The sequence below is a fragment of the Salvelinus alpinus genome, chromosome 26 (assembly GCF_045679555.1).
Source record: "Salvelinus alpinus chromosome 26, SLU_Salpinus.1, whole genome shotgun sequence".
NCBI lineage: Eukaryota > Metazoa > Chordata > Actinopteri > Salmoniformes > Salmonidae > Salvelinus > Salvelinus alpinus.
Window position 1 is genome coordinate 15,503,328 of NC_092111.1, and position 20,015 is coordinate 15,523,342.

Sequence of the window (20,015 nt, forward strand, 5' to 3'; positions counted from 1 at the left end):
TTTGGAGAAATTAATACAAATCTGTATCTTGTGGCTGGTTAAAAAAAATACATATTTAAAGACTTGTATCTCTCTATGATAATGAAATGTGTTCAGGTTTTTTTATATAATTTCCATTGAACATTAACATGACACTACAATAACGTTTCAGTATTTTGAAGAGTGCCTTGGTCCTTGATATCATGGATGGTCAGTCCTTGCATCCATTGCTACATCTATGAATTTGACAGTGGTTACGTTTACTTAAGTGGGGGGGTGTCCGCTTTGTTGTTTGAATCACAGATTTCCCCTTTAAGTACTCAGGGTCTAAGTACTAAAATCTTAATTAAAGCTATCAAAAAATAAATGCATGATAGTATTGACCTATTTCTGGGTGCATATTTAACCTCTGCAAGGTTCATGGCAACACTAATGTGAATCTGAAGTATGAAGGTTTTCCCTCTCCAGCTGACCGTCAGTGTCACTTTATTTAGGGTTAAACCTTGATGCACAGTTTTCCTGTCTTCCTCAGGGAGTTCGTCTTTTTATTCAGGACTCTCGACGAAGGGGAATCTTCTGCATGCCAATATTGCATTAGTTGATCTAAAACAAATGGGGGGTATACATAACACCTTGATGAGTGTTCCAGTGTCATTCATAACAACTATTAGAACACATTTATTCAACATCATTCATGAGGAATTTGATAAATATTTTATTTATTCTGTCAAAGTACCCAACCCTCTGACATACTAATCACACAACAGTCTGGGAGCACCAGGTAAACCTCAGAGCAGTACCCAGGTAGCAGATTAGGGGTATTGTGACTTGCTCAAGGCCACAAGAGCAGAAGGGTTGGGAACCAGAACTGTCTGTAAATAGAATATTTCAAATACTCTAACTAGCTGTGGTTGATGATTTAGCTTGCCTGGCACAATGGAACCATTGTAGTAGCCCCAAAAGAGCAAACCCCATCTTTCTGGCACTCACTCCAGACAGGCTCAATACTATTTGAACCCAGGTCAGAGCAATTGATGGCATTGTAACGTGTTGGGTAACTTTGCCTGATATCTGAAAACATATATTAGATCAAATCAATCACATTTGATGTAAAAAGGGCTTTATAAATTAGGGTTTGTCAGGAATTGCTTTACTGATACCGACCTAAACCCCATCGAGCCAGAAGCTTATGCCTTGGCTTTAGCTCAGCAAAGACTAATACAGCCTTGAAGTGCGCAGGACTAATCCAGTCAGTGACACCAGCAACAATACTGTTCACTCAGACCAGATTATTTCAACTAAAATAATTTAACTTCATAATAATTAACTTTCTGTAATGAAAAATAACGTATTTTGAAGGTTCCTTATGAATGATGTTCAAATATTAAGGTTGTTATGCATGATACCTTAAACATTCACAAAGTTTTACCCAAACTATTTATTTACACAATTTGGGGGAGGAGCTTCATTCTAACCCTTAACATGTGGGTATCACTTGTGAACATGTACATTCCTGAGTGTGATGCCTGACTCAACATGTCCAATTGTTACTATCTCAAATCTTCTTGGCTAATAAGGACTGTTGCCCTGGATGTATCAGTTGTACTTGCCAGGTGTAAACACATCACAGGTTTTAGAGAGTATGTTTATCGTCAAAGGTGTGATTTTCTTTTTTAGTGTGTGACTAGCTTTAAGACTCATTTTCCACCAGCCTATTCACGGAGACAGTGCTGTGAGTGCGACTCTGTTCAGCTCATTAATGTGACAAGCCTTTATAGGTTTCACAACTTTAGCACGTCCAGAATTGGAATCAGAATCAAATAAAGATATAGGATATATACAGGATATACAAGATTTTTCCTAAAACTTAACCAGTCAGGTGCATTTATAACCTTTATTTATACTATTCAACTAACATTATTGTTCTGATCCGTTCCTTTACACCTCTGTGAAGTGGATTATTTCCATAGAACTCCATCCTGTTAATACAATGGCTACTTGCTATAGTAAACTAAACTAACACATGTACTGGTAGAAATGTATTCCGTTTAGAGAACTTATTGGGCAAAATCCCCAGTCAGAGCATGTTGGCAAGTTGCTTCCCGTGTCAGTGTTTAGATCAGTGATTTTTTTGGCACATTTCCTAACTAACGATTTGCATTGACCCAATGGTAACAACTTATATTATCAGATGTGAATTGTACAACTTACTCTTACACTTAACCCTATTTGGATGTTTGAACTGTGATTTCAGGTTTATGATGATTTATTGTTGTCTTAGGCGATGTCGTCCACCAATAACTACACTGTTCTGTGACTAGCCACACCCTAAGAAATCATGGTTGATTAAACACGGGTCTGGTTTGTCATTAGATGACATATCATAAGATGGCATGTTTTTTTAAAGAGTTGTATCACTCCCTGACGTCTCCCTGACGTCTCCCATGACGTTGAAAGGTGTTTGAGTTTCTTTTAGAATCTGTTCTATTGAACATACCTCTACATCCACAACAAGGAACATCCTCCTTGTTTTATGTTTGAATGCCATGGTATGACATGGAAGATGGTATTAGTGCTTGGTTTATAATATTATTTAGTAGATTATTTTATCAAAAGCAACATACAGTAGAGCATGCATGTATTTTTGTGTGGCTCACTCCAGTAGGAACCAAACCAACAACCGTGACATTGCAAGCGCTACACTCTACATAATGGTACATGATGAAACTTTGAAAACTTTTAATGCTAATTTTCATCAATTCAGACATGTAATAATGCATTTTCTATGTTTTTAGCCTGGGCCTATACAATGATCTCCAAAAGTATTGGGACAGTGACAATTTTGTTGTTTTGGCTCTGTAATCCAACACTTTGGATATGAAATGATACAATAACTGTGAGGTTAGGGCAGCTTTAATTTGAAGGTGTTTTTTTGTCCATATTGGATGATCCGATTAAAAATTACAGCACTTTTTGTACATAGTCCACCCCTTTTTATGGAACCAAAAGTATTTGGACAAATTCACTATTTAAAGTAGTAAAAAGTTAAGTATTTGGTCCCATATTCATTGCACGCTGTCACGCCCTGACCTTAGAGATCCTTTTAATTCTCTATTTGGTTAGGTCAGGGTGTGACTAGGGTGGGCAAACTATGTTTTCTATTTCTTTGTTGGCCTGGTATGGTTCCCAATCAGAGGAAGCTGTCTATCGTTGTCTCTGATTGGGGATCATATTTAGGCAGCCTTTTTCCCACCTGTTATTTGTGGGATCTTGTTTGTGTGTAGCTGCCTGTGAGCAGCCCAGAACTTCACGTTTCGTTTTCTTCTGTATTGTTTTTGGTGAGTTTCATATTTATTAAATATGGTGAACTCTAAGTATGCTGCGCCTTGTTCCATTCATTCCAACAACGAGCGTGACACACGCAATGTCTACATCAAGCTTGTTACTCAACAAATTTGTTGGAAGCATTTGCTGTTTGTTTTGGTTTTGTTTTAGATTATTTTGTGCCCAATAGAAATTAATGGTAAATACTGTATTGTGTCATTTTGGAGTCACTTTTATTCTAAATAAGAATAGAAAATGTTTCTAACCCCCCCCGTTATTGTAATGGTTAGCATGTCTTGGGGGTATGATATTTAAGCATCTGTAACTTTCTCACTTATCATTATTCACGATTCATTCAGGATTATCCGTAATCATGATAGCACTCATATTAATATAGAAGTGTTAAGAATCAATGGCTATATTTAATTCATTTAAAACTAAAACAATAGATTTGCCAATTCATGATTGGCTATTTAACTAATATCATACCCCCCAAAAATGCTACGCTCTCAACATTAGGGGGAGGTTTGAAAACATTTGAAAATGTAGCGTTAAAGACTACGTTACCCTATACTAGTTATCATCTTCATGGTTTCTATAGTTTAGGCCTACAGCTAGCTAGGTCTAGCTAGCTACCTGGATAGTTATTGTGTTATCCAGCTAGCTATAAAAGTGCATGTTAACACCAAAGATTTGTATAACTAACCCAAGATAGACCACACCCAGTTGATTGCAATGTGAAGCTAGTGATTCGAGTGGACAAAACAAGCAAAGAGGTGGGCAGAGCCAAGCATGTGCTTGCAAGATCCTGTTGGCACATTCTAGCATGTATTCGCATATTTACATTAGGGAACGCCTAGTCTGTGAAGTGCACGTGTGCAATAACTTTATTCGACCTTGCACTCTTTCTAAACATTGCCATTTTTTAAAAACGTTTGCAGAGGGAGTCCACTCTGTTCGTAAAAATTGAAAATAAACTAATGGTACCCATAGTGTCTGTTAAAACACATAGCTAGCTAACGTTAACATGCTGGTATTCCATCACTTTCAATGGGGGACTATAATTATGAAGGTGAACCTTAATTATACTGTTGTGGCTAATCGTAATTGTGGATAGCTTCACACAAACGTGAGCCCAGCTAGCTAGCTAATTAGCTAGGGATTAGGAACCATAACATAGCTATATGCCAGCATTAGGTTAGGTAATTTAAATATCTTGTCAGCTAGCTAGAATGCTACCTAATCCAAACAAAACTCAACAGATTGTATGGAAAATGTTTTATGTAGAATGTGCTATGGTAACTACACAGAAAAAAAGATAAACTCAACATGCAACTATTTCAAAGATTTTACGAGTTATAGTTCATGTAAGGACATCAGTCAATTGAAATAAATTCATTAGGCTCTAATCTATGGATTTCATATGACTGGAAGATACAGATATGCATCTGATGGTCACCGATACCTTAAAAAAAGGTAGGGTTGTGGATCAGAAAACCAGTCAGTATCTGGTGTGACAACCATGTGCCTCATGCAGCGTGACACAACTCCTTCGCATAGGCTGTTGATTTTGGAATGTTGTCCCACTCCTCTTCAATGGCAGTGTGAAGTTGCTGGATATTGGCAGGAACTGGAGCACGATGTCATACATGTCGATCCAGAGCATCCCAAACATGCTCAATGACTGACATGTCTGGTGAGTATGCAGGCCGTGGAAGAACTGGGAAATGTTCCACTTCTAGCAATTGTGTACAGATCCTTGCGACATTGGGCCGTGTACTATCATGCTGAAACTTGAGGTGATGGCGGCGGATGAATGGCAAGATAATGGGCCTCAGGATCTCGTCACGGTATCTCTGTGCATTCAAATTTCCATCGATAAAATGCAATTGTGTTTGTTTTCCGTTTATCTTTTGCCTGCCCATAGCATAACCCCACTGCCACCATGGGGCAATCTGTTCACAAAGTTGACATCAGCAAACCACTCACCCACACGACGCCATGGACGCTGTCTGCCATCTGCCCTGTACAGTTGAAACCGGGATTCATCTGTGAAGAGTACACTTCTCCAGGGTGCCAGTGGCCATTGAAGGTGAGCATTTGCCCTCTGAAGTCGGTTACAACGTCGAACTGCAGTCAGGTCAAGACCCTTGTGAGGACGATGAGGGAGTAGATGAGCTTCCATGAGACGGTTTCTGACAGTTTGAGCAGAAATTCTTTGGTTGTGCTAACCCACAGATTCATCATCTGTCCGGATGGCTGGTATCAGACGATCCCGCATGTGAAGAAACCGGATGTAGAGGTCCTGGGATGGCGTGGTTACATGTGTGTGGTCTGTAGTTGTGAGCCTGGTTGAACGTACTGCCAAATTCTCTAAAATGACATTGGTAAATTCTCTGGTGGACATTCTAGGCAGTCAGCATGCCAATTGCAAGCTTCCTCAAAACTTGAGACATCTGTGGCATTGTGTTGTGTGACAAAACTGCACATTTTGGAGTGGCTTTTTACTGTCCACAGCACAAGGTGAAACTGTTTAATGATTATGCTGTTTAGTCAGCTTCTTGATATGCCACACCTGTCAGGTGGATGGATTATTTTGGCAAAGGAGAAATGCTCAATAACCGGGATGTAAACAAATTTGTGCACAAAATTTGAGAGAAATAAGCTTTTTGTGCTTGTGGAACATTTCTGGGATCTTTTATTTCAGCTAATGAAAAATGGGACCAACACTTTACATGTTGAGTTTATATTTTTGTTCACTGTTGTTAGGTCTATCAACTAGGCTAGATAACTAACAAAAACGCCGGCTAACGTTTTCTACTTAGCTAGCTAAGGCTCAGCAGTTAGCTAGCTCGCTAGCCAATACTTGGCTAGGTGGCAGGCAAATGCTAGCTAGATGGATAACTTCCTATGCTAAATTGTCCAGCAGAATTAATGTATCGCCCCCCGCCAAAAAATAAAAAAATTGCATGGAAAAGGTAATCATGGCTTGACGTTTTTGTCTCGTCTACAACACTTTTTTTTCTTTTGCGGAAATCTATCATGTCTAGATTTTTCAAATGTACCTTCTTGACCCTGTTCTTTTACAAAGGGACACGTTAGAGGTCATTGTTATTTTAATCGTGTGACAACCAGTGAATCCACAAGCTATCCAAACCTTTGTCACAGTTGAATCGGATGCAGCTGGGAAAAAGCAAAACACTAAGTTGGTGAATTTAGTGGAACACTGCCCATTTGTAACAAGCATGGTAACAAGCATTCGTTGATACACTTCTGTAATTACAGACCACAATTACTACCAGGTACATGTTGCTATTACATTGTAACTATGAGTCGCTACAACGCTTGTTAGTGTAATTACACATGTAGATACTCTGTAATAAGGACCCCTTAAAAGGAAGTGTTACTGTGAATTTGTACTAAATACTTTTGATCCCATAAAATAGGGGACTGTGTACAAAAAGGGCTGTAATTTTGTAAACGGTTCACCCGATATGGATGAAAATACCCTCAAATTATAGCTGACACTTTAACCTCATAGTCATTGTATCATTTCAAATCCAAGGTGCTGGAGTAGAGAGCCAAAACTATAAGACATTTGTCACTGTCCCAATACTTTTGAAACTCACTGTATGTTGAACAATAACTAACTAGACCCTGATTATTTGGCGCCCTCTTGCTGTAGAGACAAAATATGACTACAATAATGAAATATTCTGTTTTGTCAGACTGATGGAGGCGATCTTTATCCATTCCCCATTTCTTCACATAAACCTTTCAGGAGACTGAGTTAAAGTGGCACTTGTTCAGTCTTAAACTTACAACTTGTGTTAAGTTAAGATATTATGCTGAATTAAATCAACCAGACTCAGAGGTAAACTTCAACATGTCTTTACTCCATCACTATCTGTGTAATCCCTTCACATTCCTTTACTGACGTGATGACATCCTATCTCAGACCTCACGTCAATACACGACATCCCCCCTTTACTTGGATATGAACTTCAATGTCAACCTGACATACACAACAGCACATATTCTTTATCTTTATAGCAACCTTTATGTTACCAATAAACAACTGAAATCTGTTCAATGTCTTATTATTCTGTTCTCCTAATGGACTTTCCTTTTCTTTTTTTTTTACAAAACATTCTGCACCTTTTTTTCACAACATAACTCAAACATTCAGAGTCTTCCCATTAGTCCTTTTATATTTGTCATTTTTCAGATTATACTGGTTTTCTTTACCCCTTTCCCTACAGGATAATTATTTAATGGCAAAATCTGTTAACTTCTGTGGCAGTTTAATTTGTCTGAGGCCTGACTGGCTTGGGTATCTGTGGTCTTTGTGGTGATCCCTCACAGATGGTCTCTGGTTTGGATTCTATGTACTATCTCAGATTAGGACTGTGTTGCACAGTCTCTTTCAGCCGTGTGTTGTCCTTTGATTGTGAATTCGGATCCTCAATTATATACCTCTTCACAAATGTTGTATTGAATACCTGGCTCCAGATGGTGATTGTACAACCACTGTTTCCCTATTTATTGATCACAGTGTGTGGTATCTTGTTGAAAATGGTTGTGAACATGATCTCCGACGTCCACGTCAGTGTTTGGCTCTGAGACGGTTGTCTGCATAGATCTTGGATTTCCCTTTCTGCTCGGCATCATAGTCCCGTGTCTCCAGGTCACTCTATGGTGTAGCTATATCTGGAAGCTTTCCCCTCATTTTCCTTTTGAAAAGGAGCTCAGCTGGGCTCATGCCCGTGATAGAGTGATCAATGGATCTATAAACTGTCACGTACGTGCGTAGCTCCCGCTTCCAGTCCAGCCCCTCAGCTTGTGCAATGCGAATCCGTTTCATGAGGGAGGTATTTTGCCGCTCCTCTTCACCATTTGCATGTGCTCATTTTGGCGGCGTCTTTACATGCTGTATCCCATTTTCCTGGCAGAAGTTCTGGAACTGGGATGATATTTACTGTGGGCCACAATCAGATCGGATTGTTAATGGTAGACCATGACGACTGAAAATGGGCTCCAGACTATCAATCACCTTTTCTGCGGGAGTAGATTGCATGATATCATATTTATAATATCTGCTGTAGTAGTCTACAACCACTAGTATTAAGTGTCCTGTTGATAATTGACCCAATAGGTCAGTGTCACTACTTTGAAGAATCTAAAATATATTTGATTTGTTTAACTCTTTTTTCTTTTGGTTAATACATGATTCCATATGTGTTATTTCATAGTTTGGATGTCTTCACTATTATTCTACAATGTAGAAAATAGTAAAAAATGAGTAGGTGTGTCCAAACTTTTGACTGGTACTATATATTCATTTAATAAAAAACAAGTACCATTGAAGATTAATTTATTGAAACTGTAATATTAACTGGTTATATCTTGGAACAAAAAGGTAGTAACCTCATGTTACGTTCCACAGTTTCTGTGTTCAGGATGGCTTCCTGAAATTCCTCCAAGCAGCTGTTTGGTCGGCCCTATTGCTAATTGGAGCTGACCCCGCCCTCTCGTCTATGTTGGTTGTTGCTGAGAGGAGAGAGGAGAGAGAGAAAGAGAGAGAGAGAGAGAGAGACTTATTATTGTTGTTTATCTTTCCAAATAGTAGTGGTATGGGTGGTAATGAGAGCAGATTAATGATGGTGGTGGTAGTAGTAGTGGTAATGATGATAGTAGTTGTAGTACTGATGTAATGGTGAAGATGACCGTTATTTTGTTATAAGTTAGTTATACTTTCATTTTCCATATTTATATTTTTATATTTATTACATTACATTCTACTATTGACTGTTACCATTTTATTGTTATTATTTTTGTATTTAATTTTGTATTATTATTTACTACCATTTTATATTATTGTTTATAATTTTATTACAATGTTGCTTTGGCAATATTGACACAATGTTTTTCATGCCAATAAAGCAGCTTGAATTTGAATTTGAGAGAGAGAGAGAGAGAGAGAGAGAGAGAGAGTTTTGAGTTTTAAATAATCTTTATTGGGTCTGGGAACCCACAAGACAATAAAAACTCATACAAAACCATAGTTACACATCAATTAAAAACACAACACCAAAGCCTCCTCCACACTAACTAAACACAACAGCCTCTGAATACCCCATATACTCATAAACAGATCAATATTGTTAACCAGTTTTTAATAGGCTGTCCCCGAATAACATGTACTTTAGCCCAAATATAAACTGTTGGGAAGAGAGAACCTCTCCCAAAGCTGAGAACCAAGAAGTGATCAGGTCAATCATCCCGACCAACCTGGGACACTGTAAAAACAGATTGCCAGAGTTTCAGACTCAGCACAGAATGGACACCCTTCCCAAATTGTTGGATCCAGGTGTACCAGATGCATATTGGCTATGGATCCATGTAGTATCCTCCATTGGAGGTCAGTTGTCCTCTTTTCAATAGGCAGTTTGTGAAAAAGAGGCTCTTCAAAAAGCCATCCCTGGTGGCGTGCCGGCCTTACGGGACTTGACAAGAACTCTCCAAGCCTGCATAACAGACTCATAAAATGGAGTCAGGCCAGGCAAATCACCCCCCTCCAGCTTTAAGAGGAAAAGGTGCTTGTCTAAGCCCAAACAGTCCGCTCTCCTCATCAATGTGTAGGCTGTGTCGACCCAGCTAGAACCGTCACTGTACAACAGTCTCTGGGCTGCTTGAAGCCGGAAAGCCATGATCCTGGAAGAAATGTCCACCCTCGTGCAGTGGCAGGTACAGGGCTGCAGCTTTAATCCACTGTTGTCCAGACCTGAAGAAATTGACAAGGGTCCTCTGAAGCTCTTGTAAAATCATTAGTCTGTGCCACAGGGTAGAGGCAGCAAGATTATTAGCTACCAGTACCCTTCCCTTATAAGACAGCTGGGGTAGCACCCATTTCCACCTTGACAGTCTGGCACACACCTTCTCCACTACACCCTCCCAAAACATAACATCATGTAACAACGTAACATTAAAATACCAGTAAGGTGATGACCTTCGTGGACAAGTGAATATCAACAGTAACAATATGGTGATTAGAGAAACCCACAGGAGTAATATCACACCTTCCAACCCTACTACAGTAGTGCTCAGATACATATAACCTGTCTAACCTTGCTGCACTGACACGACCTTCATTAACTTTTAGCCATGTGTACTGCCTAACTTTTGCATTTCTTACTCTCCACACTGAGCTCAAACTCAGTTAATTAACAGACCAGACAGGCAAGTGGCTGACCGCAGATGAGGTTCTTCAGTAGTGCGGTCAACAGTAAAATCTACTGTACAATTCCAGTCCCCCCCTAAAACCATACACCACTCTTGGTCACGCTGTCTTAAGGTTTCCTTTATTTGATCAAATACAGCAATACGCTTTGTACCCTCATTAGGAGCATAAACATTTTTAAAAAACTAATAAACAACCCATAACATCCACCTTGACCAACCCTATGAGGCATGATCATCATCATTATTTTAATTCTCTCTTAACCTGACCACGTGTCCCACTACCTTTTGCTGCTGTGACAGCAGTAACACATTTACCTCCTCTAGATTGTGAATTGAGTCATCACCAGCTGCTACCGTATCCTTCTCCTGATCCTCCTCAACGGAGGCCACAGACCCCTGACTCCCTTCTACCACATCCCTCTCAACATTCCCCACTTGCACCCTGTCACTCGTACCAGGCATCTCCTCCACTACCTGGGAGACTAGCCCCACCTGGGATCCCTCCTGTACCCCATTACTCATAGTGGGCATCTCCTCCACTACCTGAGATATTAGCTCCACATGAACCCCCTCCTGTACCCCAGCACTCGTACTGGGCACCTCCTCACCAGAAATGCCTCTTCAGATCCATCCTTACCTTCTACAACAATATTTTTCTGCTGCTTAACACTTCCCTCTGGTACAACTCCGTGCCCTCAACATGGACAACTTGTTCCTCAGCAACAGGTGCTTGTGGCTGCTCTACCGCTGTCGGCCCACCTCTCCCTACATCAGTGGGCCCAGGCATTACGAGGACCACCTGCACCCCTCCCTCTGCCTTCTCCCTTTTCGGGCAAGCATGTCGCTTATGGCCAACATCACCACACTCAAAACACTGTTGACTACCCGTACTAGCATAAGCCATATACAGTCTGTTGTCATACTTGACTTTAAACGAAACTTGACTTTAAACGAGACTTTAAACTCCAAAGTCTGCTCTGGTGAGTCCAAAAACATAAACACCTGTCACCGAAACGACATAACCTGTTTCAAAGCCGGGTGTTTGCAACCCAACGGGACAATCTTAATTGAACTTGCGAACTTCCCAAACCGCAATAACTCGCGCTCCAATAGCTCATTGGGAATAAACGGCAGTACATTCGAAAACGTTACCCTTGTTGACGGAGAAAAAAGCGGCGTAACTTGAATAAACATTCCTTTAAGAAGTACGCCATGCTCAACCATACGATCAACAAAGCGCTCTTCTTTAAGAAAAACCACCACCGCTTTTTTAATCCTCAACATTCTCATATCCTACCTTTTCTCCTATGGCAACCAGAAACTCCTCCACAGTGACAGTAGCTTCAGTAACACACCTAAAGCCGCGCCGAAGTGACAGGGACGGCGTCGCCATGTGGGTCGCCATCCCCGCCAAAACCAGAGTAATTTCGACACCAAAAACAATATACTTAATTCTACCACAACAACTAAATAAAAATAATGATAACCTTAATCATGCATAGGAAGAAAAAAAAATAGCACCAAGAAAAGGAAATGTAAAAGAAAAACCAAGATATCGAACTCTACACAACACTCGCACTCACTCATATAATTCCCAGCATGCAGAGAGAGAGAGAGAGCTATGTTGGTTGTTGCTCAGAGACAGGTTTTGGTGAAGTATTTTGTAGCCGCTGATCTGAGGTATGTGTGTGCCAATAGGACGCAGTGGTTGATTTATTCTGTTTAATTTGTTCCTAGGGGGGAAGGGGAAGGCACCAAGAGAGTGCTTAGGCAAGAGGACTGCGGCCAAACATAACCCGTAGTATTTACTGTCTATGCACACTAGGTAAGACCTGGGTGGACCACACCCTGTATTTTGGTTAGCGCACCAGGTGGTGCTAAGTTAGGTAAGTAGTGGGTAGGCAGGTAAGGTAGGAGAGGGGGCTTTGACATTTACTTTCTTTGCTTTGGTTCCGTCCAGCCCCTTTTCCCAAAATTTGCCGTGTGAAGGAATAAATCAATTCCCAGTAAACGGTAAATTCTCTGCCTTTGTCATCCTTAATCGCACCTACAATCCCATACCTCTTTCACTCCTAGGGTGAGTTGAGTTGTAGCAGGGTGTTGCGTTCCCTCTCCAAGAGGCGTACCTAACACCTCAGTAGTGTGGCGCTTGCTTGTAGATGCCTATGGCTGTGCAAACTCATAGCCTTGTTTTGTTAATTTAGCAGACAAGACACACTTATTTCTGGAGCCCTTATAATAGTCAAGACATTGATTTTATAGTAAAAATATAATGTAATATAATATAAGGGAATATAATAGAACAGAACAGTGTGAAGTGATTCGCATCTCGCTTCTTGAACAGTTATTCTCAAAGAGTGATCATTTGAAACGGGGCTCAATTTGAAAACTTGAAAGACTTTTTTCAGGGTTACAACGAGGCCTGTACTCTGGAGCGGGATCGATTTGGAGGTGGCGGGTTCGTCATGCTCTGGGGCGGTGTGTCACAGCATCGGACTGAGCTTGTTGTCATTGCAGGCAATCTCAACGCTGTGCGTTACAGGGAAGACCTCCTCCTCCCTCATGTGGTACCCTTCCTGCAGGCTCATCCTGACATGACCCTCCAGCATGACAATGCCACCAGCCATACTGCTCGTTATGTGCGTGATTTCCTGCAAGACAAGAATGTCAGTGTTCTGCCATGGCCAGCGAAGAGCCCGGATCTCAATCCCATTGAGCACGTCTGGGACCTGTTGGATCGGAGGGTGAGGGCTAGGCCATTCCCGCCAGAAATGTCCGGGAACTTGCAGGTGCCATGGTGGAAGACTGGGGTAACATCTCACAGCACTGCAGAAGAACTGGCAAATCTGGTGCAATCCATGAGGAGGAGATGCACTGCAGTACTTAATGCAGCTGGTGGCCACACAAGATACTGACTGTTACTTTTGATTTTGACCTCCACTTTGTTCAGGGACATATTATTCAATTTCTGTTAGTCACATGTCTGTGGAACTTGTTCAGTTTATGTCTCAGTTGTTGAATCTTGTTATGTTCATACAAATATTTAGACATGTTAAGTTGTCTGAAAATAAACGCAGTTAACAATGAGAGTACGTCTCTTTTATTGCTGTGTTTATATATGCCAACTTCTAGAGAACTACTCACCAGCACGCACCCTACGATCATCAGGCTCAAACAGCCTGGTAATACCAGCCACAACCCTGCACAGCATGAGTGACACGAACTCCTCACATGTGGCCCATCAGCTCTAGAACACTCTAGCTGTACATATCAAGGAGGCAGCTTACATTTCCCCATAAAAATATAAAAAATAAATTCACACTCATTTTGGCTAGCTTTTATTGTTTGATTGCTTATTTTGCTGTCCTAAGGGTAAAACATGACCAGCCACTATGTTTAACAGCAGAGAAAACCCCCTAAATTATATTTGATCAACATGAAATTTGATGACTTTTGCTAGAGTGACCCCAACATTTGAAAAAGTGAAACATCGCCTTTGTTCATATTTTCATGAAAGCTGTATACCACCAGGGTACAAAGATTGTCTACGGGGCATTTTATAAATCATTTACACACCACAAAAACCACAAAGACACGCACGCACGCACACACACACACACACACACACACACACACACACACACACACACACACACACACACACACACACACACACACACACACACACACACACACACACACACACACACACACACACACACAATGAGAAATTGAGATTATGTGTGCTACTGATTGACCTCACCCAGCAGCTCTTGAAGAGGAAGATCACCATGGTTGGCACAGTTAGAAAGACCAAGCCTGAGCTCCCCCCTGCACTCCTCGCAACAAGCGGGAGAGAGACCTTCTCATCAAAGTTTGCCTTCACCCCCACTGCAATTCTAGTTCCTTACCTCCCAAAGAGGAACAGTAATGTGGTCCTCCTGAGCACACTGCACGAAACGGCTAAGATCAGTGATCGTGAGGACAGGAAGCCAGCCATCATCCTGGACTACAACCACAACAAAGGAGGCGTGGACAGGACAAGGTGATTGGAACTTACAGCTGCAGGAGGATGACTGCCCGCTGGCCCATGGTCATCTTCCATAACATAATTGATGTGTCCTTATACAATGCCTTTGTGAAATGGAACAAGATCAACCCTACCTGGATGCCTGATATGCGGAACTAGAGGAGGGTGTTCCTGGAGCAGCTGGGAAAGGCACTTGTAACCCCACACATTCAAAGAAGGGAGCGCCTCCCCCGCACAACTCCCCCGGTCTGGCTTTTTCAGGAGAGGCTTTATTACTGCCCCTTTTAGTGAGTTCGGTACACATCCGGAGGATAGGGAGCCATTTATTATGTTCAACATAGGAGGGCCAAGCATAGAAAGTAGCTATTGTCAGAACGAGAGGGGAGGGGGGCTCGTTGACAAGCTCCATTACTGCAGTAATTAAATAATAAAGTTTACTTGTTTAGAAGGAATTTAGAAGTCTCTCCCTTTGATTACAATAATTCCATGACACTCTTTCAGTAGTTGAGTTGGAATAAGGTCCAGTATGCAGCTGGAAGGTTAAGAGGCCATGGCTATTTTCATGAATCTGTCAAGAGATATAGGATTTAAAAAACTTGAGTGTCTCCATTGATCCTAGTTTCTGGCAGTTCTGTGCAGACTCAGGACAACTGAGCATTGGAGAGATGGACACTTTCAAAGAGGAGGATTTGCAGTAGCTATAAAAAGTGATTGAGCAGGCTGCATAGATTTCATGTCTAGAAGCTCAAAACACAGAAACGCAGTAATTTTATTTTGGGGGGGGGGGGTTAACTACGATTTGCTGTGGTAAATGTTAGCAACACCTCTGCCTTTGCGGGATGTGCGGGGGATATGGTCAGTAGTGTAACCAGGAGGAGAGGCCTCATTTCACAGTAAATTCATTAGGCTTGAGCCATGTTTCAGTCAAGCCAATCACATCAAGGTTATGATCAGTGTTTAGGTCATTGACTATGACTGCCTTGGAAGTGATCTATTGAGTAGCCCTATTTTGAGATGTGAGATATCACAATCTCTTTCAATAATGACAGGAATGGAGGAGGTCTTATTCCATTCAGATTGCTAAAGCAAACACAGCCATGTTTAGTTTTGCCCAAACTAGATCAAGGCACAGACACGGTCTCAATAGGGATAGCTGACTCCACTAAGCTGGCAGGCAGGTTTACAGCCTGCCGCCTACACCCTATCTCATTGTGGAGCTAGAGGTGTTTGAGCCCGGTCTATGTTTATTGATAAGATGAGAGCACCACTCCAGCTAGGATGGAGTCCGACACTTCTCAGCAGACCAGGTTTGGTCCTGTTTGTGGGTGAGTCCCAGAAAGAGGGACAATTATCCACAAATTCTATTGTTCAGGAGGGGCAGAAAAAAAATTCAACCAGCGATTGAGCTGTGAGATTCTTCTGTAGAGTTCATCACTCCCTCTAACGGAGAGCATAGAGACAACTACTTGATGCCGACATATCTTTCTTGGTGACCTCTGTTTAATCCTAACATCGTTGGGGCCAATGTGGATAACAATATCCCTATAACCTCTATGCTCGCCGGTTTTAGTCTTAGCTAGCGCCCTCTTTAGATTAGCCTTGACGTCGGTAGCCCTGCCCCTTGGTAAACACTGTATGATCACTGAATGATTGGAATCACCAATGACTATAGTTTACAATTTGTCAGCGCTAATGGTGGGAGGGTTCGGCAGCTCAAACCCCGTAACAGGTGGAAGAGAGACCAGAGAAGCCTTGGTCTCAGACTCCGGGAGAACCGGTTGAAATTTTCGGTCGGCTGAATGAGCGACACCGGTTTAGCATATAGCATTTTCTTTCCAGAACCATTGAAAAAATTGTCCGGCTTCGGGTACTGTGCGGGGATGATTTATGCTACTATCTGTACATACTGGTGGCACAGATGCTGTTTCATCCTTTCCTACACTTAAATTGCCCATGCCTAATGATTGCGTCTGAAGTTGGGCTTGCAACTCGGCTATCCTCACCATAAGACGATAGTTATCCTGTATATTATGAGTACAGCAATTGCAATTAGATGGCATAGCGTTAATGTTACTACTTAGCTTTTTGGGGCTGGTGGAGGTCCTGTAGAACCATGTCTAGACAGTGTCCGGGGTGAAAAAGTTGAATGAAAAAAGTAAAGCGAGGAAAATACTAAGACATTGGTAAATGTGTTAAATGCAGAGTTTTGATTGAAGGGTTATTAAAAGTAACAAACAAAATCTTTGGCAGTTAGCCAAGTAGCAACAAACAGCACAGCAGCACGGAGACAGCGCGGAAGTGTTCACTTGGTATGACAACTGCTTGGCCTCCGACTGCAAGAGACTACAGAGGATAGTGCGCACATCACTGGGGCAGAGCTCCCTGCCATCCAGGACTTATGTAACAGGCGAAAGCAATAAAAATTGTCAAAGACTGTTCTATCTGCTACCGCACGGGTAGCATTAACCGTCGAACCAAGTAAGGAACAGACCAGACCCTGAACAGCTTCTACCCCCATTTCATAACACCGCTAAATAGTTAACACCCTAGAGTCGATTGACGCACCGGTGCGGTCATATAACAAAAATCCCCATCAACATGTGTCAGTTTAAGCTAGAGATATCTGTTTTTTTGCATTCCAACCTCATAGTGTGAAAATATACAGTGCCTTCAGAAAGTTTTATTAACACCCCTTGACTTTTCCCACATTTTGTTGTGTTACGTGTTGGGATTAAAATGGTAGATTGTCAACAATCTACCAAAATACTCTATATGGTCAACGTGGAAGGGAAATTCTAACACTTGTAAGAAATGTGTGAAAAATAAAACACAAATATATCTTGATTACATAAGTATTCAACCGCCGGAGTGAATACATTAGAATCACTTTTGGCAGAAGTGATTAAAGCTGTGAGTCTTAGGTAAGTCTAGCAGCTTTCCACATCTGGATTGTGCAACATTTGCCCATGATTATTTTGAAAATTCTTCAAGCTCTGTCAAATTGGTTGTTGATCATTTTCATGTCTTGCAATAGATTGTCAAACGGATTTAAGTCAAAACTGTAACTCGGCAACTGAGGAACATTCACTGTCTTCTTGATTTAGTTTATACGGATCCCCATTAGCTACTGCACAAGCAGAAGCAACTCTTCCTGGGGTCTACATAAAACATACAAATACATGACAAAGTACAGAACAGTAAGACAAGAATAGCATAAGATATTACATTAAATAACAAATTAAATAAAATCTTTAAAAAAGTTATATATAGGAAAGACACCAAAAGACAGTGTAGATTTGGCCTTGTAATTTAGGTTATTGTGTCTGGTGGACAGACTGAATCAGGTTTTCCTCTAGGATTTTGCCTGTGCTTAACCCTGTGCTTTATCCTGAAAAACTCTTCAATTCTTAACTGTTACAAGCATACCGAGAAGATGATGCAGCCACCACTATGCTTGAAAATATGGAGAGAGGTACTCAGTAATGTGTTGTATTTGATTCGCCCCAAACATAACACCTTGTATTCAGGACAAGAAGTGAATTGATTTGCCACCATTTTGCAGTATAACTTTAGTGCCTTGTTGCAAACAGGATGTATGTTTTTGGAATATTTGGATTCTATACAGGCTTCCTTCTTTTCACTCTGTCAGTTCGGTTAGTATTTTGGAGTAACTACAATGTTGTTGGTCCATCCTAAGTTGTCTCCTATCACAGCCATTAAACTCTAACTGTTTTAAAGTCATCACTGGCCCCATAGTGAAATTCCTGAGCGGATTCCTTCCATTCCGGCAACTGAGTTAGGAAGGACGCCAGTATCTTTGTAGTGACTGGTCGAATTGATACACCATCCAAAGTGTAGTTAATAACTTAATTAAGCATGCTCAAAGGGATATTCAGTCTGCTTTTTTTACCCATCTACCAATAGGTGCCCTACTTTGCGAAGCATTGGAAAAACCTATTCATAAAATGTTAACGTAATACTGGTTTGTGAAGAGTTTTTATTACATTTGTCAAACTGTAAGTTGAAGAAACAAGTACTGTATTGCAGTTTAAAATAAATTAGTTCATAGTTAATCAAGAGAGATAATAACAAAACTCAAAAATAATTATAGTTATCTAGTTTGTTACACATTAAATAAATAAGTGATACATGTTTTAGTAAGTGGACAGCACAGCTTGAAACCACAAATGACATAGCTAATAAATATATAAACATTCCTTGTTCAGCTCAGCTGTAACTTTGATTAACAATCATATATGTATAATATAAAAGGTAGTACATTTCGCAAAAAACATGTGGCCTATTAAGCCCATTATCAATTTTCTTTTTATGATACAAATATATGCAACTCCCCACTTGATCTTTTCAGATGCAATTGTGTGTAGTAACAAGGAATTTTCCATGCATTAAAGTGCCGTGATTAGCAGATATAGATGATTGGTTGTCCTTGTGATGACAGTTGCCCACAGATGTTAGCGTTGTCACCTCAGAAGAAACGGTTTCTGGTGGTGTACTGTACATTGTAAGATCTACGTCTGTGCCAGCGTCTCCTTACAGCTGCACAACAGCCACATAGCATGCACTGCAAAACAAAGATGGTGAAGTATGATTCACATGCTAATTCAATATCATTGCAGACATCGAACAGCTTATTTGATCATATACTTTGTAGAGTATTTTCACAGTACACAAGTGAACACAAGCCCATACGTACACATAGCAGGATCCACAGGGGTATCAGAATGATAGCGATGCCACAAGGGATGATAATGGCCAGAGCCCAGCCAGGAAAACCTCCATCACTTGTGGTATTGAAAGGAGTGGTCAGCAAAAGGGTAGTAAGTGGTGTGGTGCTGGTAGTTGTTGGGGCAACCGTGGTTGTTAGGAGACCTAGAATACACATTTAAATACATTTTAGGGGGGATTATAAACTATAACATAGATATGAAAGTGTTTTCGAGATTGAGTATTACACATACTGTACATGGTGTTTTATAACTTGCCGTAATAAAAAAACTGAAATGGCAACAAAAGCAGCATACCTGAGACTTTTAAGACTTCCTGTAGAAAAGCACTAGGGAGCTTGATGTCTTCCTCTTTGTATACATACATCATGTCTGCCCTGATTTGAGTGCCATCAGCACTGTGGACGTAAAAATGGGTTTTGTGTGAGAGTTGAACATCTTCCCTCCATCCTGTTTAGCTGTACAAACAGCAGCTGTATGAAGTCTGCAGCCATTCTAAAGAGTGCAGTTAAGAAAGATGGGTTGGTTCACAGACATGAGATTGTACTTACGTGAAGTTGGCATTGGGAAAGACAAATTGTGTGCCGTCTGGTTTACTAAGAATATCATGGAGCTAAAAGGGGACAAAACAACAAGTTGTCAATTACTATCATGACCTGAACATGACCATGGATGTATCTTATGTATAGAAGTAT

General features: G+C 40.9%; 1 long non-coding RNA gene across 1 annotated transcript; it reads right to left on the reverse strand.

Annotated features, from left to right (window-relative positions):
* Positions 1-18,555: 18,555 nt before the first annotated feature.
* On the reverse strand, positions 18,556-19,733 carry LOC139554806 (uncharacterized). Its single transcript, XR_011670898.1, has 3 exons — positions 19,618-19,733; positions 19,290-19,465; positions 18,556-19,157 (listed from the first exon to the last, which is right to left on the reverse strand). It is a non-coding gene; the product is annotated as an uncharacterized lncRNA (long non-coding RNA).
* Positions 19,734-20,015: the final 282 nt, after the last annotated feature.